A 15,135-nucleotide genomic window follows, 5' to 3' on the forward strand; every position below is an offset into this window, starting at 1 on the left:
ATAGATAAAGTACGCATGTACTTAAGATAATTGAGTATTCGAGTACCTGAAGATATCAATAACAAGAAACATGCATCCGGTAAAATACCAACAGAACTTACGACGATGTTCGCGTTGTAAAATAATTGCAAACCGCAGACACTATCTTTACATACATGTAGTCATACAAATGTACATGTGCCTAGCTTTCAGTAATAAAAATTATTTCCATTAGCTTTATCAAACCTTTAATTATAAAGTTTTTGCTCTTTTAATTGGAACAAGTTTTTATGATTTTATTATGTTTTTTTTGTCTCTCCTGCTTTGACAGTCAGTTGTCATTTCTTTATAAATCCACCAAGTTGTCATTTCTTTATAAATCCACCAGGTGGTTTCTGATAGCTGAATGACTTGATGTTGTATACTCTTCGATTTCTCAATTGTATACCAGGTGTCTAAGGTTTTTTCTATATGACAATTAGTTATTAGTTATTTGCCCTTTTTTGTTTCAACGGGGTAGGATTTTCGCGTCACTTCTACTTTCTGGCCTTCAGCTATCTAAAGGCCATTTTGAGCTCACATCGAACTAGTCCCATCCACATGAATTAGCAGGTAAACTTTTACTTCTTCAGCAAAAAGGTACAAGCATTTGTACTTCAGTGGTTTCTTGATCTACAGTAATTTTTAACCTGAATACAGAAGCATTAAGTTATGGTTGGGATACAGCAATTACAAATACTCATCACGGCAGTTCAATAAAATCTTATAAAACTATGTTGCATCTAAAACATGCACAAATGACTTACTTCAAACTTTCTAAAATGGCGCTGAAATATTAAATTTGTTATAGCATCTCCAAACATACCAATCTTAGACTTACTTGCACCGTGCACTTACTTTTGTATTTAAGACAAACAGCTTGAAATAGTTGAGATAAAAGGAATCCTGAAATGTGGTGAGATCTCAACATTCTACTTAATTGTTATATTTTTCAAACTGGTCTCTTCAATGTTGCCTCTCCATCAGCTGTTGGTGCCTCCTTAACCTTACAGTTTCTAGTAAATGGCTAAACTGTTATATACGGTATTAAACAAGTTTTTTAGTATCACGGAGGATGATAGCTTCAAAATAGGTTTGGCTTATTTTGACGTTGTTTGAATACAGAACTGATAGGAAAACGGGATAGGCTAATCTATTGTACCAAATCTATTTTGTTATCTCCATAAACATGTCTGCTAGCAAAGTGAGGTTGATAGACGAGGTTGACTTGGTTTCATGTGATGACAGTTACAAGACTGACAGATCTGGTGAAGATGTGATGCCGATGCAAAGTTGGTGTAGAGGTAAAAGCACGCCTACAAATAACTTACTTTACAAATATGAACACTAGAGTCTACATACATTACGTTAATATAATATAATTAAATATTACTCTTTGAAATATAAAATAAATTATTTTAAATCTTACCATTCACCGCTGTATATCATGCTTTAGCCTACATAAAATGTATTGTTGTTTGGTTGAGCAAGGGTTACAGCCCATGGCAGTAGAAAAATTTTTGAACTTAACTCAACTTTGCTCAAGTTTGTAGAGTAAACTGCTCGCATAATTTTGTTTAATGCGTAATGTGTAAAAAAATATGGGAAAAAACATTTAAACATTATTTTGATGAATTATCGGCTATGAAACTTGGTGGTATTTCAGCCTTGCAGTCCAACAACTATATGACTGCCGCCTAGCCAATAAAAGCTTAAGGCTAATAACATCAGAAGCCACACCAATCTTAGTTTTGACAAAACTACCCTCAGAACGTCTGCCCACAATAAAATTTAGAGTGAACCTATCCAAACACTGTTTTAGATCAAAGTGCATTTTGTATCTTAATCCCATTTTTACCAAGTAATATGATTTTTATGGTTTTAAATTTTTATTTCATTTATGTATTTTTTAGCCAGCATCAGTTTTTATGAGCATATATACAAACATTTTTATTTCTTTTACTGAGACAAATACACACACACTTTAAACTTTAAATTACTGTAGCTAGTCAGTAATTTTATTTAGAACACCTCCATACAAATGTAATGTATACAATATAATAATATTAATACATAAATTATATATAATAGTATACATATTAATAATTAAATTTCCTTTTTGTGCTACATGAAGTTACAACAATTTTGTGCTCAGCCCACGTATATGATACGTATAGCTTTAGGATTGCCTGACATTAGTACGTTTAGAAAGTTTTGAAAGGTTTTAACTTCAGTGGTCTAAGTTCTGAGTGACTGGAGAAATTGCATAGATATACCATCAACTAGATATACATACAACATGAGGTTTTAGTCTGGCCTACACTTTATTTCACATTTCTAGATGATTAGGTGGGTAACAATGAGTTGGAACAAATAGTGATGAATTGTTTTTGAGTAATATCTATTTGTAAACGCCTTTAATTCTGATTAAAACTAGCTTATTTACAAAAAACACAAAACTGGGTGTTTGACATTGTTAAAGAAGTCTGTAGTCAGGATTTCAGTATATTATATAAAAGCTGGTTCTTCAGTAGGCGCTTGTAGGTTTGGGGAAAAAACTTTCTAACAACTGGCGAGAATTATCAAAATAATCACAGAAAATAATGCAGTGAGGTATTAGTATTTTTTATACATTAAAAAATATCAGGAAGTTGAACTTTTTTTCAGTAAAGTTGTGTAATTTCTCCCAATTGTGCAACTACCGGTGATTGCTGTAGTTCCCATGTAGTGATGTGTAGATTATTAATTAATTAGATTAATATAATTAATTAATATAATTAGATTTGGTTATTTAACAGTCAGGTCTTTAAAACCACAATAATTCTTGCATACAATCTATTTGTAATTTATTCGTGCGCATGAGTAGTAACAGGGATTTACGAAACAGAAAACCAGAAACAGTATTCCATGTTTATAAATTGATGTTTATTCCATAAGCTTATTTATCTAAACAAATGCATAATAGTTTTGGATGAGCAATCAGTTTAGATAAAATTGGTTGCCTTCACAATAATAAAGGCGAACCAATGCTTTGTTTTATAACATTGCCAGCCTGAACATTCTGAGCTACTTTATTAATTATTTGGTGGAGTTGTGGTCCCCTGCCGGTCATAAAACAATGGCAATGTGTTTACCACAATATATTGTACTAAGAGTAAACAAGTTTAACTTTAAGTTGAAAGGAATTTGCAGCCTTTTGAAAGTTGGTATAAGAGCTTTTACTAGTTTCATGTGAAAGGTGTGCTAATTTTGACACAACTTAAAACCACAGCATAAACATTGTGTTTGATGGCACTTATAATTATCCAAAACGGTCTATATTGCTTTATCAATAATGCAAGCTAACCTCACTGCAACACACAAGCTGCAGGTACATAGAAAGTAACCTGCAAATAAATAAAACAAATAATTTTCACTTTGTCATTGCGTGTGTGCGTGTTTGTGCAAGCGTGTGCGTGTGTGTGTGTGCGTGTGTGTGTGTATGTGTGCATGCACGTGCGTGTGTGTGTGTATGTCTGGCTGTCTGTCTGCATAAATTTTATGCATTTCCACATTTCCTGGCCAATTCTCTTCAAACTTCACATTCATATGCTCGATGCCTTCCATCAGGTCGCTAAAAATATTTGGTTTCAAAAATCCATCTATAGTTTCTGAGAATGAGCCTATTAAACACCCACCTGTCGTCTATCTTAGTGAAAAGAAAAGAAATTCTCTCGTTGCCGGGCCTACAGTCTGCTAGTGCTCGGTATAATTAATTAAAATAAAACAAATTAGAATATTTTTACTAAAATCTAGGTGAATATAAATACTTTCAATGTTAAAATTAACAGTCTCAATCCAGTCTGTCAAGGATTCACAACAAGATTCACCTTTGCATAAGTATATGGATTTTACATTAAGACTGTCATAACTTTACAGTGTATTCAACTTTCTAAAAAATTGGAAACAACTCAGTTTGGCATTACCATCAGAACAGCCAAGTTGATGAACTTGGAGAGGCTAGTCTTAGATTTATGGAGTTTGTGTACAACATTGCTAGTATGTGCACATATGGGCATCGAAAAACATTATGAACACTGACCGATTGTGCAGTTGAGGGTAGTTGTCTTCTCAACAATAAAATACACTTTAGCTCATTGATATTCACTCAGAAGTATAAAACTAACTGAGGGAAAGCTATTTATCGTGTAATGATAACTTGGCTAGAAGCTGACATAAAGCAATTTTTAAGTTAATAGTGTTGGATTCCTACTGGTTACTTACCAGTAAAAAGAACCTCGAATAAAAGCGCGCCGCCTGGTCTCCCAATCTTTATAGTGGAATCTGCCTTTTACGCCATGTGACGTCCTAATCCTGGTTAAAGTTCTAGTGAGTCCCTCGTAGCCTTGGAACCTATAATGTGCATAGACGCATATATAACATATTGGTAGATGTTTTATAGGCTGATTATCTTTTGAGAACATGTTAAATTTTTAGGTCAATGATGAACTAGTAAAATTTGCATTAAAATGAAAGGGAATGCTTCTCCTAAGTATATGCGTGAAACGACAATCCAAAACACAAGTCTAGTTACAATACAGGTCACATAGATCCAACCGCAGTTTCACAGACAAAATCTGCCCTAATCTAGATAGTCACAACAGCTGATAACTCGAAAGTGAATAATTAACAAGTAAATCCAACTGAGTAGCTGGCCACTTGTGATGGTCTAAGATGCACACACATTAAATTAGAGTGACTAACCCAAGTTACTAACTCTTTTGAGTAAATATGCGCATATATAAAAATATATAAAAAATACATTTTTATATATTTGTTATATATAATATATATATACAAATATATTAAAAAGCATAAATGATCGTCTTTATAGGTAGTTAGCAAAATGCCTTTAATTAAGCAAGCTCTCTCCAAACTATGTATAATGTTTTTTGTCTTTTGGTATTATATTATTCTCATCATCTATTACTATTATTCTCATCATCTATTACTATTATTCTCATCATCTATTACTATTATTCTCATCATCTATTACTATTATTCTCATCATCTATTACTATTATTCTCATCATCTATTACTATTATTCTCATCATCTATTACTATTATTCTCATCATCTATTACTATTATTCTCATCATCTATTACTATTATTCTCATCATCTATTACTATTATTCTCATCATCTATTACTATTATTCTCATCATCTATTACTATTATCTATTACTATTACTATTACTTATCCTCGATAAAGAAATGCTTATAAATTTTGTTTTGTTTTTGCTTAAAATATATTTTTAGTTGCAGAGAGCAGACAGAGCTGAGTCCACATGTACTTTAGATATAATGTTTGTTAAGACTTGGCGATCATTATTGTAAAACCTCTGCCCTTTTTGCAGCTTCAAAAAGAGATTTATAGTTATCGCCCACCTCCTAAGGGTTTGTTGGCATGTTTATTTGTAAACTTCACTTAAATCACTGGCTATATATGCTGATTATATTTTTGGTTGTTTCATTTGTGCTTCTGTAGGCTACACTTGAACAACTTTCTCTTCTAACTAGCTCAGATACTTACTAGCATATAAAATAAATATGTAAATCGGAAGAATGCTTGAGCTTTTATAATTTACATGACCATTTGTTGTACTGGATGCTTCATTAGACATCGGCTAGAACATAGGAAGTCGCTAATCATGCTGATAGCGAAGGCTGCCCAAAGATAACTTGACTATGACGAGTGGTGATGAGCCAAATGTTGGTGTAGCCAATTATTGTATCATCAGCTTCCTGTGCACTCATCCCTTCAGTTATAAATTTTTTTAACTGTAAACCAAGAGTAATATAATAAAATTATTGTATATTGATTATTATTATTATTGTATATTGGTTAAATCTTATAATAAATGGTTCTGCAATTGTCAATTCTTGTAGGTGATAAATATGTATATATAGTCAGGAAGACAATAAAGATGTTGCTATGCAACCCCAAGCTGCTATGATTGCACACAAACCTCTTCTTTGCTACCAACCTTCACACCAAGGCGATACATACCCACAACAGAATGCCGTCACCAATTTCACGGCAGTCCTAAATGCCAACCGGTAGGCAAGTCAAATAAGCAGTCTCGCTGCTACACGATGGTCCCTTGTACCAAGACCACCACATGCAGCTTGCCTGTCAGCAAAGGAATGACAACTCACGAGATCAGCTCACTGGCTCTCTTTACTGAAGCTTCTTCCCTTAAGCATCTCATTCATGCCCGTCTATATAGCGAGACTTGTTAGATAGGTCCTCGACTTTCCTGTGAAAAAACTAACTTTTCACAAGCCTTGGCTTTATATGAAAGACAGTCCCTGCATTACCGGCTAATCACAGGAATGCCTTGAATATGCACATTATATCCCACATAGATTATTCTGGTTGTTTTACATGTAGAGGCATAGTGAATTTCTCCATCCTGTATTTTATAAATTATATTTCTAATAGCTTTGTTATGATGCATCTACAAGCTATGCAATTGCTTCAATACTAGTTTGACAAAAAAAATATTTCAGAAGTCTTGTACAAAATAGCACAATTGATTTAACGCAACACGAGGGTTGAAGATTTTGGCACATTTTCTTTCAAGTCGGTTTATCCTTTCATTGTCACATATCTATTACTTAATTAGGCAAAAGTCCAATGTAAAAAATGAAATATGATAACAAAGATATAATTAATATTGTGACGTCTTTAAAAGATGTTACATACAACTGCCAAGCCATTAAATTAGTTCTCTATTCCTTATTTGAAAGTATGTTGTTTTGCAAAATTCTATACTTTTTTGCAGCACTAGACTTACAGATAGTTGTTAATCATGTACTACTGGAGTATATGTCAACAAATAGCGGACAGATCACAAATGATATTACAAAATATTGTCATGTTTGCTTGAACTCAAAGAAGTGTTTGATTATTCATGAGATATTTGTTTAGCTGTATTTTTTAATAATAGGCAGTGCTGCAGGTCTGCATAACGAAACAAATTATGGTAGTCATAGGATATTTTTGTCTCTTTTGTGTCACTTGGAAGGCTGACTTTTAATTGTTCAGTGTTGTCTTCTTTTAAAACAATTGCTTTCTGGGTAAACAACTCTCATTAAAACAGTAAGTTAACCGTAAAATTAATTATTCGTTTCGACCTAATGATTCGGCTAGCATTGACCGCGCAACTACGAGTCGAGTTTTGTCTTTTTTGTTTACCTTTGCAGCATATTATCGGGCGTCTCGGAATGGGAACCTATCGCATGCAGATTTTTGCCGTTACAGATAAAGGCTATCTTTAGTTCAACTTGCTCGACATTTCTGTTTTGAATAGCCGTTAATACACCATGCACATGTATTTGTATATTAAAAAATAGACCATAATATATTACAATTTTAGGTTGGGTGGAAAAATGAGTATATATGACGTTAGTTAGGGGTGCGCATTGATATTAAAACTGGCGTTGTAGAAACGGGAAGAATAAGGGAGATGAGAACTTGGAAAAAAGCCCGTCGAACGTACCTCCTAAAATATTTTTTAGGCTGAGAGTACAATCAATGAATCTTTAGTGATGGTATTTAGCTAATATTGTTTAGCACTAATATATATTTTTTAACCCGGGCAAAAACAAAATTTTGCAAGGTACTGGCTGTTGTGTTTCCACCTGTGGTTATGATTGATATGATCAAATATATAGTATTTATTACGAACAGTTTCTTTTCAGTATTTATTCTGAATCATTCAAAATGGCCGACCGCCTTGCTTACCGAAAACGGATATGTATACGATAAAATACAATAATTGGAATCTCTAACCGATAATATAGTTGTATAACACAGCACCTCTTCCCCTCAAGGGAAGCTTGGTGATGATTGTCAGCAAGGTGATTATCGTATTGCAAGATCTATTTATGTTAGAAATTTATTTAGTTCAGAATGTAGTCAGTGTGTAGCCGCGCTGGTAGCTGTCTGACTCTGTGGTCGGCTGCGGTTCTGGTCAGGGGTCTGCATTGGTCTCCGGTCAGGGGTCTGCGTCAGGCTCTGGTCAAGGGTCTGCAACAGCATTGTCGTCGGTGGTGCATCTGGTACGCCATCAGTATGCTCTCGGTTATTGTCATTGTCAACTTGTGCCTGCTCACACTGCACCAAGGGTTGTCTCATCACAGCATCTCGTTCGTCTATGCCTTCTCCTATCTCAATGGGTTGTCTCATCACAGCATCTCGTTCGTCTTTGCCTTCTATCTCAATCTCGTTAGCTGCCTTCCACCAGCTAGCCTTCCGGCAAAGCCGGTATCCGTCTCTAAGTTTGCGAGCATGGATTTGGGATCCTACAATCTTAACGATCTCATAGATGGCAGGTTCGTACGGGGTTGTCCATTTCCCTCTCTTGTTCTGCTTGCAAAGTACGTGATCCCTGATATTGAGGGAGTGTTCTTTCACGTTACTCCTTGAGTTCCTCGCTTCAGTCGTCTTTTGTTTGTATACAGCATCTCGGGCATTGATGGCGGATGAGTCGTCGCCGCTCAACTTCGTTTCCCCCAGTCTTGTCCGTATCGGCCGCATCATCATTCCTTGGTATGGCGAGATACCAGTTGCCGGGTGTGGTGTTGCTCGATATCCCATCAGCATCTCCTGTATGGCTTCTCCGGAGTCCCTGCCTTCAACCCATGCGATCCTCTCAGTCTTGTTCAGCACTTTCATGAACGATTCAGCCTGGCCGTTGGCTCTTGGTTGGGCTGGTGTGATCCGGTGGTGTATGAATCCATATTCATGTGCAAAATCACGAAAGTCTAGCGAGTTGATTGGAGGCCCGTTGTCGCTGTCTATCTGGCGGGGTATCCCATGTGCCGCGAATGCCTCCAACAGCTTTCCTTGGGTCTGTTTGTGAGTGGTCCCTGTGATCTGCGATACTACGGGATACCTTGTCCATTTGTCTGTGATGACAAAATTGTAGTGTCCATCTTGGTATGGTCCTCCAAAGTCTATGGCTACGTGTTCCCAGGGTTTGTCCGGTATAGTTGAAGGTTTGATTGGCTCTAGTCGCTGTTCTTTCGTGGTGAGTTGGCACAAGTAGCAGCTTTTCAATTTTTCCTCAACCATCTGATCCATCATTGGGAACCAGTACTGTCCCCTCAGCATCTTCTTGGTCTTGTTGATACCTAGATGTCCCATCCTGTGTGCTGCTGTGATGACACTCTCCTGTAGCTTCAATGGGATCACGGCTCTGTCCTGTCGAAATATCATGCCATCTAACACAGATAACTCTTAGATATTGAAGTAGGGGCGTATCTCTGAATCATTGGCATGTTTTCCCCAGCTTGATTGAAGTATGATCTTCAGTGCCTAGTATAGCTCATCATCATTTGATGCGCTTTTGATCTTCTCAGTGAGGGTTGTGAAGTGTTCTACCACTCGTTAAACAGTTGCTGCCGCATCATCTTGCTCTGTATCTGGTAGTGGGTGCCTGGACAAGTAGTTCACTGGGTCTTTGTCATCTTTCCCAGGTTCGTACTTTAGCTCGAAGTCGACGTCCTGCATGTTCATAACCCAGTTCTCAATTCTGGGTGGCAACTTAACAGTGGCATTGTTGAATATGCCGATCAGTGGTTTGTGTGAAGTGATGATCGTGAACCGTGGAGCTCCTAGTAGGTACGTGCTGAATCTCTCTTTACACTACTTGATTGATAGTGCGTCTTTCTCCGTCTGGCTGTACCTTTTCTCCAAGTCCGTCATGTTGCGGCTTATGAAATGGACAGGCTGTAGTCCTAGCCCATCATCAGTTGGCTGAAATAATCCACCAGAAAGCCCATCATAGAAGCTGGCATCGGCTCTCACTGTTATCTCTTTCCCGGATTTAAAGTAGGCTATGGTCGTCTCTTCTGAGATGCATTCTTTCGTCCTGTCGAAGACTGATTGTTCTTTTTCTGTCTATCTGAATCTGACCTTTTCTCTAGTCAATTCTCTCACCGGTGCAGTGATGGACACATATTTGGGTATGAATTTTGATAGGTAGCTTGTCATCCTCAGGAAACTGTGAACTGCATCTTTACCCTCAGGCATAGAACACTCCTTGATAGCCCTCACCTTATCGGGTGATGGTCGTAGACCTGTGCCAGTGAATATCGATCTGTAGAACTCAAGTTCCGATCTCCTGAATTGGCACTTGTCTTTGTTGAAGGATATGCTGAAATCTTTCGCTCTCTGTAGTACAGTGTTAAGTGTCTCATCATGCTCCTCAGCAGTTCTCCCACCTATCATAATGTCGTCTCTTTGGTTTGCACATCTTAGTGTGTCACCGAAAATCTTGTATATGACCTCGTCGAATACATCTTGCGCTGCTTTGGCACCGAACACAAGTCGCGTCGGTCTATAATTACCCCATGGTATGCAAAATGTGATAATAGATCTATTTTCAGGATGTAGGTGCAGTTGGTGGTATCCTTGGTTCATGTTCATCTTTGAGAACACGGTGCAGTTCTTGAAGGTACATGTGAAATCCTCAATGGTTGGTCCTCTTGTTATTCTACTCCTCTGCATGAACTTATTTGGGACTCTCAGGTCTATGCAGGCTCTAATCATGTGTGGTTTCAGCTCTTCACCTTTCATGGCAGCATACTTCGGCTTAGGTTGCGCAACCAACGGGCTGTACCAGGTAATTGATTCGCCCTCTGGCATTTTCTCGTAGATATCCTCTTTCACCCCTCGATCCAGCAGTTTTTTTAGCGGCCCATGCAGATGGTACGCTACATTCCTTGGCCGTTGTGCAATGTGTTTGGCATCTTCTGTCATGCACAACACTGCCTGGTGGTGCTTGATCTCTCCCACTCCTTCGAATACTGTCGAAAATCTCTCTGGTATCTGTTTGGTGGTCAAGTCCTGTACAATCTGTGCCTCAGCAGGTAGGGATCCATTGGGGCAAGTCTTCAGCATCCCCAGCAGTGTCAAGGTTCTACGACACAATAGTGGTAGTGAGTTCATCCTTTCTCTAATGACAACTATCCTCTTGTTGGCGGTTTCGTATTTGTTGCCGATCTCAGCGTAGAACTCTCCCTTGACTGATAACTCGTTCTAAATTGCTGTTAGTCGAACATTGCTCTTCTCTGGTGTCGACGTATCTCTGTGCCTCAGAGCGCTGTATTGATGCTCGTCCATGGTGTTCAGCTCCGCTCCACTGTCGAGTTCCACGTGTGCATCACATCCTCCAATCCTAATCAGAACAGTCTTGTTACACTGTCCTACTTTATGTACTCTCTTCAAGTGTGACGCAAAGTACTTGGCGTCTGAGCTTGCATCTGAATCGTGGTCGTCCTCCCTTGCATGTCGAGTGTTTCTATTGGTCTGCTTCTGATCATCGTTCACACTGCGTCTGCACGCAGGAGAAAAGTGGTTCTTGACTGACATGTAGTCTTATTAGTCATGTAGGATATTTGCATGTAACTGCAATTATATGATTGCAAGGCTTTAAGGCTTTTTATGAAAGTCAGAGCACTGTAGGCATAAACAGCTTAATGTTAATTTTATAGCTATCTAAGCCATTCTGTCGTTTTGCCTCAGTTATGTGTTAACTCTCAGACTGAACAACACAATAAATACATTATTTCAAGCACTACTCAATAAGTCTATACTATTTGACATGGTGTCAGAAGTGGGATCATAGGATTGCAACCGTTTTATTACAAGTGTGACATGGCTGAATGAGGCTTAAGACCGCCAGGCAATTTTATTGTACAACAGTCTACTGGCAATCCAAGTGAGTCAAGTCGCAACTGGTCAGCATGGCTACAGCAATATGACCTCTATATGATAGCTTCAGAAAAATCTACTAAAGACGAAGAAATACAAGTGGCGACATTGCTCACACTGCTTGGAGCACAGGGACAAGAACTCTTTCGTACATTTAACCTATCTGCTGAGAATGCTAAAAAAATAACACCGGTCAAAGAAGCTTTCACAAAACATTTCGCACCTAGAGTTCGTGAGGAATTTGAAAGGTACAAATTTTACAGTAGAGTCCAGCAAGAAGGTGAGCCTTTTGACAAGTATGTCACAGTACCGAGAGACTTGTGGTCAACATGCAATTTTCATAAGGCGTAGAGTGACAAGGCACTAAGGGATAAGATTGTATTTGGAATAAATTCTGAGCGAGTGCGTGAAGAACTGCTTGGCGTTGATGGTGATTTAACATTAGCCAAATGTTTGGATATATGCCAGATAGCAGAGGCTACTGCGAAATACATGCAAAATATTAGAAATACGCCACATGGTAACATTAATGCAATAGTCAACTGTGAGTCAGATGCTGACAGAACACATATGCAAGGGGAAATGCCTGATCTCACTGTAAACTCATTAACGAGCAGACACAGCACCAATAGAAATTGGTGGCACACTGCAGCTAGTAATAACAGCCCCACTACCGTGTCACTGAAAATCAGAAACTGTAAGTTCTGCAAAGGAAACCATGCTCGCCGTAACTGTCCAGCCTACGGCAAGCGCTGCAAAGACTGCCGAAAAATTGGTCACTATGCAAATTCCAAGGCCTGCAATGCTGACATTAAACCTATAGCCAGGGCTAATGAGGTGATTATTGCTGATGACAATGCTGCGTACACAATCAACACTAGAGACATAACTGGTAAGGAATGGTTTATTGACGTTAAGTGTGAAAATCGACTAATACAGCTTAAAGTTGATACAGGGGCTTCATGTAATGTCATGCCAAAGTCTGTTTATTATTCCTTACAAGGTCAAAGCTCAAAGCTTCAACTGAGAAAACATAGCCAATCACTTTTGTCTTTTAGCGGACATAAATTGCATGTACTAGGGGTAGTATCACTGTCTATTGAATATCGTAATGTTTTTTCAGCACATGTTTTTGTGGTGACAGACCATGGACAGGTAGCTCTGTGGGGTTTGCCTAGTAGCAAAACATTGGGTCTGGTGTGCACAGCTGATAGTATTACAAATAGCATTGCATCACAGTATCCCAGCGTTTTTGTTGGGATAGGAAAATTGCCTAGTAAACACGCTTTGAGACTGAAAGATAATTGTAAGCCTGTTGTACAATCTGCTAGGCGCGTGCCATTCAGGCTCAGAGAGCAACTCAAGTGTACTCTTTTTGAGATGAAAGACAATGGTACTATAGCTAAAGTGAGGGTGTCCACCGACTGGGTCCATCCAATTGTCAATGTCCTTAAACCAAATGGCTCTCTTCGAGTTTGTTTAGACCCTTCAGAGCTAAACAAATGCATTCGTAGAGAACATTTTGCTTTGCCGACAGTCACGGAGATATTTGCTAAACTGTCAAAATCTCGAGTCTACCAGTTTGGACTGCACATCAGGGTTTTTGCAGCTTGAGCTTGACCATAGTAGTAGCATGCTAACCACTTTTGCCACACCTTTTGGCCGATATAGATTTTTGAGGCTTCCCTATGGCATTAGCTCTGCGCCTGAGGTTTTTCATTGAACAGTGAGTGAGTTGTTTGGTGACATTGAGGGTGTTGAGGTGTATGTCGATGACTTGCTTGTGCATGCTCCTACTAAATCTAAACATGACAAACTTCTGGCTGCAGTGCTTGAGCGATGCAAGGCTGTCAATCTGAAGTTGAACTTGTCCAAATGTTTCTTTGAACGCACTGAACTAAAATACCTGGGCCATATATTAGGCAATGGGGTTATAAAAGCAGATCCTGCAAAAGTAGAGGCCATAGTTGCTATGCCCGACCCAGTTTGCAAAGAAGATGTTCGGCGGTTTTTAGGAATGGTCACTTACCTTTCAAAATTTTGTGATAATTTAGCTACTTTGACTACTCCACTCCGGAAGCTCACTAAAAAGAATTCTGTGTGGGAGTGGTCAGAGGTTCATAAACAAGCTTATGAGTGCATAAAGTCAGTAATATCAAAAGGGCCAGCTTTGAGAATGTTTGACCCGGAGAAACCAGTGACTGTTTCGGTTGATAGTAGCCAAAATGGTGTGGGTGCAGTAATTCTGCTGGAGGGACAGCCAATAGAGTTTGCTAGTTGTGCACTTACTGACACACAGAAGGCTTATGCCCAAATAGAAAGAGTTTTTGGCTGTACAATTTGGCCTTCAGCGATTTCACCAGTATGTGTATGGGCAGGCAGTGACAGTGCAAACTGATCATATGCCACTTTTGGGTATCATGAGGAAAGGCCTGAATGACTTAACAGCATGGTTACTGCGAATGAGATTACGCATGCAACTTTATGACTTTGAATTAGTCTACATGCCAGGCAAATCGTTGATTTTGGCAGACACATTTAGCAGGGCATACTTGAACAGGGTAGGTGAAAATTCTGAAATCTATGATTTGAGAAACAATGAGCAAATACAAGCTGTCATATATGGAATTTTGCCAAATGTGTTTTTCAGAGATAGACTGGTAGATATCACCAGCAAGGACCCTTCTATGGAGGTTCTCAAATCATATATTACAAAGGGGTGGCCAGCACATCGGAGGTTTTGCCTAGATGGAGTCAAACCATTTTGGAATCTGAAAAACGAGCTCACATGTAACAATGGCTTGATATTACACAACAACCAAATAGTTATTCCTGCAGGAATGCGGAAAGAAATTCTTGACATCCTGCACATTGGGCATCTGGGCACTGTTAAGTGTATTGAGTGTGCAAAGAATTCAGTCTATTGGCCTGGCTACCTCGCACATGTAAAAGACATGGTTGATTCATGCTTTAGCTGCCAAGAGCATAGCCGAGCCAAATCACTACCGACAGCTGAGCCTTTTGAAGTGCCTGAATACCCAATGCAGTATGTGGCCACAGACATTTTCAATCTAAATGGCAAAGAATACCTGGTAACTGTGGATAGATACTCAAAATGGCCAGATTGTTACGAGCTCAAAAATTCAAATTCTAGAACTGTGATCGAACTATTGCAGCGCCAATTGCAAACTTTGGTAAGCCTGAGATCCTGCTGAGTGATAATGCACCGCAATACAGTTCCTACAAGTTTAGGTGTTTTGTTGAAGAAAATGATATCAAACACATTACCAGCAGCCCCTACTTTTCAAGGGCTAGTGGGCTAGCAGAGCGCATGAACCAAACCATAAAGAATA

The 15,135-nt window shown here is 38.5% G+C and overlaps 1 pseudogene; it reads left to right on the plus strand.

Annotated features, from left to right (window-relative positions):
- The first annotated feature begins 11,725 nt into the window (after window positions 1–11,725).
- Window positions 11,726–14,180, plus strand: LOC137405181 (uncharacterized; annotated as a pseudogene).
- Window positions 14,181–15,135: the final 955 nt, after the last annotated feature.

Source organism: Watersipora subatra, chromosome 9, assembly GCF_963576615.1.
Source record: "Watersipora subatra chromosome 9, tzWatSuba1.1, whole genome shotgun sequence".
Taxonomy (NCBI): Eukaryota; Metazoa; Bryozoa; class Gymnolaemata; order Cheilostomatida; family Watersiporidae; genus Watersipora; species Watersipora subatra.